Source organism: Nematolebias whitei, chromosome 8 (genome assembly GCF_014905685.2).
Source record: "Nematolebias whitei isolate Nwh7 chromosome 8, NemWhi1, whole genome shotgun sequence".
Taxonomy (NCBI): domain Eukaryota; kingdom Metazoa; phylum Chordata; class Actinopteri; order Cyprinodontiformes; family Rivulidae; genus Nematolebias; species Nematolebias whitei.
In genome coordinates this window covers 31632759-31640039 of record NC_056505.1, presented here as the reverse complement: position 1 = coordinate 31640039, position 7281 = coordinate 31632759, and positions in this window count along the sequence as shown.

The following is a 7281-nucleotide window of genomic DNA, read 5'->3' as shown; positions in this document are numbered from 1 at the left end:
CTGCTTGTTGTTGCATCAAAAGGGGAATAGATAACTCAGTTTTTTTGTTTTATATATTTTTTTATTTTGCTTTTTAAAGAAGACTGATTCCACATGGCCACACCTAAATTAGTCATGTTTTTTATGCTCTGGTTTATAACTCAGTATGTGTTGAGTGTTTGCACAAATATTTATTTCTGTGTTTTACTGTGGCTTGTGTCTAATAATAAAAAAAAAAAAAAAACAAGTTATGCCATAGAAGTTGTTTTACAATTCACAGGATGTGCCTTTCTCCCTTATAATGTGTTAAAGATGGGGTCCAACTTCTATCTGTTTACTACTGTGTAATATAAACTTTTTACAGTTACGGTCCATATAAAACATCTACAAGGAGGAAATTAACAGTTTCTGCTACATCACTCTTACTTAAAAGTCATTTAACAGGCATTTCCGTTACTTGTTTGTATCCAAAAGCAGCAGTTTTTGTTTTCCTAAATGAAGACGTACAAGTGGGTTGCATATTTACGGGTGATGTATTTCAGCCGGACATATTCCTTCAAGAGACAAGCGCTGGGCCTGATGCCAGCTGGATGTGCTCAGTAGTTTTAGAGAAAATTATCCAGATCTGTACCAAAATTTACGAGGCAAAGCCTTGTAATTTTTTACACATTCTTCATGGTGAACATAAAAACAGACTAAAAGAACAAGGGATTTTTTTGTATTTTAGTTTGCACCTTTTTAAAAGATGCTACTTGTTTACAATAAAAGAAACATTCTCCATTTGATTCTTAGTTCCTATAGTTGTTATTTCTTTAATAATATAAATATAAATATTGGCTTAAATCATAGATTTGTTTATATCAGTTTTGAGACATTTTTCCTGTTTGACTACCCTCATATAGTGATACTGGAAAAGCAGCAAAAGGTTGTTGGTCATTTATAAAGCTTTGCAGAGAGTAGTGAAGGCTGCACAGAAGACTGTTGGAGTCAGTCTTACCACCATCACAGACATGAGCCACCTGCATCATGAAGGACCCCACTCACCCAGCACACACACTTTTCACCCCGCTCCCCTCAGGAAGGAGGTTGAGGAGCATTAAGTTAGAACCACTAGACTGAGGAACAGCTTCTACCCTGAAAATGTTAGACCCATGAATAACCAGGATAATCACTGTGAAAAATCACATTATGTTGCTACTGATCCTTTTCATGTTGCTGCTGATCTGTTTCATGTTACTTCTGATCTGTTTCATGTTGCTGCTGATCTGTTTCATGTCGCTGCTGATCTGTTTCATGTCGCTGCTGATCTGTTTCATGTTGCTGCTGATCTGTTTCATGTCACTGCTGATCTGTTTCATGTTGCTGTGTTCATTCATACTCATCTGCTCACACAGACTCATGTTCGTGCTGCTGTTTGGCGTATGGTTTTTGTACTACTAGTGCTTTGTGTATATTTTATTAATGTTTTTCTTAGTTCATATCTTAGATCTTATTAGTTTTTCTTTTACATTTTAATAGTTTTGTTGGATGTAACTGGGACCCTGTGTACACAATTTCATTCCACCACAAGTACCACGTGTGGTGGAATGACAAATAAACAACCTTGAATCCTTGAATTTGTTCTCAGCTGCTGTTGGGTCTCTTTCTGCACAGCCTATAAACCATCAGGAGCTAAAGGTGAAAGATTTTAATGTCTGTAACAAACATCTTCAGAACTGCTTCGACCACAGTCCAGGGGATATTACATAAGAGCTGTTTTAATTTTCCAGTTATGTCTTTTTTCTCTCTTTGTACAGATTATTCAATATTTAAAAGCAGACAGCTGGTTTTTGTTTCGTTGTCAGTGCAGTTTTTAGTGAAAGGACTGGTTTCAGCGTTTCCCTTGAGGACGCTTTAAGAATGTACAACTGGCTGTACGGGACAAAATTCCTGGCGGATGATTGTAGATTGACAAGAAGTGGACAAACTGATGCCATGACGTTTACAACTTGATTTGTTTGCCAAAGTGTGGGGGAATGACGGTGTTTTGAGTGACCTGCTGAGTGTCATCCAACACCACAGTGTTGGTGAAGTGATTAGTTCTCTTTCCATCTTTTAATCCTCGGCACACGGAGGAACACCGGGTCATCAAGATGTCAGGGAGAAATGTTATTCCCATATTGAAATGGTAACCATTGGGTGTAGTTTAAAGCTGCCAGGAGTACATGAGAGAGATTGTGGAAATGAGCTTCAGCTTGAAAATGTTTCCCAGATGGTCTCCTGGATTCTAAGAGAATATATTTACGTAGGTTTAGTGTGAGGTGCATCTATTTTACTGTAAATATCACAAACCACATGTTCAGTTTAGAGTTAACTCTTTTTTTCTAAGCACTAAAATTTAATTGTGCGTTTTGCCAGCAAATTGCAAAACAAGCTCATAGAGCAATAACACTATTTGTACAACTTGAGGCAATAATTTGTAATTTTTATGACTCGCCTCTTAAAATATAAATAAAATGATACAATGGGACTTGCAATCTAATGCTCTCTTATGTTTGTATTTTTCCATGTGCAGATATTTTGACAGTAACAGCAGAACTTGGAGGGAAAAAACCCCAAAACAGCATTTTTATTCACTTTTCAACCTGGCTGTAAAAATTCCTCACTGAATGATAAAACAGCTTGCCAAGGCATATATTCAAACCTTGTAATGAGATATGCACTGGATTAGCCAAACAGGATCAAAATAAAACCAGCCGCCTGTAAACAGACATGTTATTTTGTTAGTGTCGGGGTTGACACTCACACACATTACTTAATTCAGTTGTTGATAAAGGGAGGAGAAAAATGTCAAATTAAAAGAGATTTAAATATATATTTTATACGCTCGTCAAAAGATAGATGTAATATGGTATAGTCTCCATCCGTACATTCCTTTGTAAACTTTTTTGTTCTGCCCATAACTTTTGACCTGCTCAAAATAATTTAATGAAACTAGATACACATATGTGTCGTCACTAGATGGAGCGTTATGTATGCATGGCATCAGTCCAGCTTCAAGATCAAGATCACACATCAAGGTCAAAGGCTATATGTCAAAACAGAGGTGTATACCCAGATAGAATGGACTGAGAAAGATAACTGACTCAAAACCTTTGTAAAGATATAACGTGATTATCCATCCATCCATCTTCTTTACCCGTTTATTCCATTTTGGTTCATGGGGGTCGCTGTTGCCCATGTCCAGCAATCACTGTGCGAGGGGCGGGGTACACCCTGGACGGGTCGCAAGTCCATCACAGGGACACATAGAGACAAACGAGACAAACAACCATTCACTCTCTCACTTACACCTAGGGACAATTTAGAGTTACCAATCAGCCTAACATGCATGTTTTTGGACTGTGAGAGGAAACCGGAGTACCCGGAGAAAACCCACGCATGCACGGAGAGAACATGCAAACTCCACCCAGAAAGGCCCCTGAACCGGGGTTTGAACCAAGGACCTGCTCGCTGAGAGGCAGCAGCTCTACCAGTTGCGCCACCGTGCTGTCTATAACGTGATTATTTACAGTGTAAATATTAACAGTCACTACATACAGGATGGACACATTGGGAACTCTGGGAGGGAAGGAGAGAGTGCAGGGACTTGAGATGAGTATGATAGTGCAGCCTGTAGTTTATTTGACAGGGTGTTGGTTATGCCCCTTTTCCATTAGTAATGGTACAGCATGGTTCAACTCGACTCGGCACGGTTCCAAGCTTTTCCCACTAGTAACAGTTCATGGAACCACCCCCTTTTTCAGGACCCATTTCTCTGGGGCTCCAAGCGGGCCGAACCGGCACCAAAACGTGACGTCAGAACACTGTCGGTTACTGATTGGTCAGGGGGTGGAGTCACTGGTGGTTTGAGAAACTTTTCACAACAACTCGATCCACCATTTGCAATAACTCGAACTTGAGGAGCGTCTGGACCTATTTTTAAAGATTTTAAAAACAATAATGACTAGATCTCCGTGCTGTCGGCCCGGAGCCCTGGCCTTGTGTGCTCTGCAGGCTCCGAGCTCTGCAGGTCACCACGATACGAGCTGCCCAACCACAGAAGCACATGAGACCGGGGCCTCGCGTGCTCATGAAGGCCGGACCCCAACCCCTGGCAGACGGGCGGACCGGAACGGGTCTGGGACAGAGGGTGGAAATGATTTTTAAATTTTATGTATAAAAAAATGTTTTTTTTTTTTTTTTTTTTTTTAATGAGTGAAGATTAAAAATAAATAAAGGGTGCTGGCTTAATCATGAAATCCTGTTATCACTTTAATGACTATTAAATAATCTGTTAATTAAAGTTAACTCAGCTGAAAAATCATAAAAAGACACAAAAATAATGGATCTCTCAGAAATATTTCCCTCAAATATGTTTAAAGAAGAGATACAGCCTTTATTCAACTTTATTCTAACTCACAGATGAACAAATCACACAAAAAATTTAAATTTAAAGCTAAACTAAAATAAAAAAACAAGTTGTGAATAAGAAACAAAACCACACATTTAAATTGAACAATAAAATAGGCACAATGAGTGCAAATACATAAAATGATGAAGAAAAACTATAAATATTTAAATTTAAATATAGATGTTTTTGTAGAATTTGGTTCATCAGAGATTTAATGGTGAAGTAAAGCTCATTAAAAGTTCATTAGCAGTATTTATATATATATATATATTGTTTAACTTGATCATTTTAATAATCTGTATTCTTTATAATTTACCAGAAACTTCTAAATAAATTCTCACCCTGTACTGAAACCTGTTTCAGGGTCTTAACACCAGCATTACCGCCACCAGCTGGTAAGATGCGTGATGTCAAATTGAACCCGCCTCTAGAACCGTTACTGAAAGTATAATGGAAACACAACGTGTACCATACTGAGCCAAGTTGAACCGTGCTGTATCTGTACTAAAGGTACTAGAAGAAAAGGGTCGTTAGCAGCATAGAGAGGGTGGTGGAGGAATGCAGTTCCAGGAGATCCAACTGAGAAGGACGTGGAGGCAAGTGGTAGGAAGGCGGAGGAGCAGTTGGGGAAGATCCACAAGGAGGACTTGAGACTTACAGGTAGGTGTATGAGTAGGGGGTTCGGGACAGTCCGTTCAAACCAGGACAGGAGGCTCAGGAACCAGGTTCTCTGCAAGGAGAACACAAGGTAAGCTCACTTAAGACTGGAGGATGACTCAAGGAGGTTGCACAAGTACCAGAAGGTAAGTAATGCTCCAGCAGTGAAGGAAGCACTTCTGCAGCCTCTTACAGTCCTGGTGATGATTAGTTGATGACTGTCAACTGTTGCTTGTTGACACCGCCTCTGGAACCAGAGACCTGTGGAAAGAGCTGGAAACCCTACAATATACAAGATCTTTGCTTGTCTAGGCCATTGCTATTAGGGATGCACCGATCCACCTTTTCCACTTCTGATACCGATACCTGTGATTTGGTCTCGGTCGATACCGATCCGATACTGATCTGATACAGAAAAACAGTGCTGAATTCCAGTCAACAAACTCAGAGCACTCTTTAGAGTGAAATCTCTGGAGATGCTTGATTAAGTTGGTAGTGTTATAACTGGAAGTTTTAGTGACACCCCCTGGAACCGTCGCTGTGCACATATTGCTTGTAACTGTTGAATGTGTTGGCTGAGGTAGTGTGGAATTGTTCCAGATGGCTGATCCTTTCACTCGCTGCATTTTGAAAACAATTGGTGTGGTAAGTTCGCTAGTGCGTAACGTCACTAAGAGCACAACGCATAGAATTAGAGTGAATAGATCTGCCCAGTCATGGATCGGTCACATTGTCACGATACCCGATCCAGAAGTTTTCTGATATCGGGATCGATACCAATATTGGTATTGGATCGGTGCATCTCTAATTGCTATATTGCTGTATAATAGTAGGTCAATGGGTGCGTAATGATTATACCGTACTCTCGTTTTAAATGAAGTGGTCCACATTGGTTTCCTTGTCACTCTGTTCTAGTGTTGGACGCTCAGATTATCCTGGATCAGGCATGATCTTAATTCATACTGTACTGATTTAAATCCTAATTCCAAGCTTGGCATCATGGTCTTCTGGCCGCATACCCCACTTTAGTACCCAGTAAGAGTCAATTGGTTTGAGCATAACTATAAAGTGTCCTGAACATCTCATCTTGAAGGACTCATCCTTCTTGTCTGTTTGAGTGAGAGACTTCATCACTTTTGTAAGATGTTGCTGGAAAAAGCCTCTTCTCATACGTTGCAGGTTTTAGAATAAATCAGAATATACTGTTAAAAGCAACTCTAAATATTCATGTATTTTATCTGTTACGTAGTTTGGAAAAATGTAGCTCAATTATCCACGTCCTTGCCAAGCAGAGTTCACTGTGCTTGATGGTTGGACCTACAAGAGTTGTTCTGTTGCGAAGACAAGTTTTATGATCTGAGTGGAAAGAATGGAGCTGGCTCAGGATTTTGTCAAGCTCAACCCAGTGGTTGCAGAAACCATCAAATGAGACCAGTAAATATGCACCGTGTGAGAGTCCAGAGGAACAGGATTTCATTGAGACTTCATTAGCCTGATGTTGAAAGCCCGAGCAGCCTGTGTGGCCTTGTCTTAAACTCAACTCATCAATATTTATACAGTGATTTAAAGTTTATCACCAACAAGATCTTAACTGCAAACGACATTGGAATATTCTTGCTACATGCGACCCACTTGTGTTAGTTGAAATATTAATATTCAGAGGTTTTAAAGTCACAATCAATGTTAGAAACCTACGACTTTAGATGGCATGAGTTATAACATTAATCTAAACAATTAACGTTAAATTAGCAGCTTTCACGAGTACTTTAAGTGTTGCCGTATGGCTTCCTGACATGTTTTGTAAGTCTAGCCATATTTACCTCATTTGGAAAGAATCCAAATGAAAACACCACATGAAGGCTCATGCTGGGGGTGTCATTTTGGATCTATGGAAGCACTATTGAAGAACAAATAAAGGCCTTTGCTGCAGAAGAACAACTAATAATGTGTAACCTGATCTATTAGGGTAGGATAATAGTACTTATTGTCTGTAGATATTATATGTGAAGCGCTGCAGCCTGGTGGCCTGTCAAAGGTCTATGCACAGTCCCAAAGTTTTTATTATAAACACATGTAGCTCTGTCATCAGTGGAGCTGTAGCAGAGTTCAGGTTTCTGAAAGGTTAGATTATTGTGGCAAAACACACAGTTCATTCAATTCACAAGTCTACCTAAACACCTATTCAGCTGCTCCTGCATCCAGTCAGTAGTGTG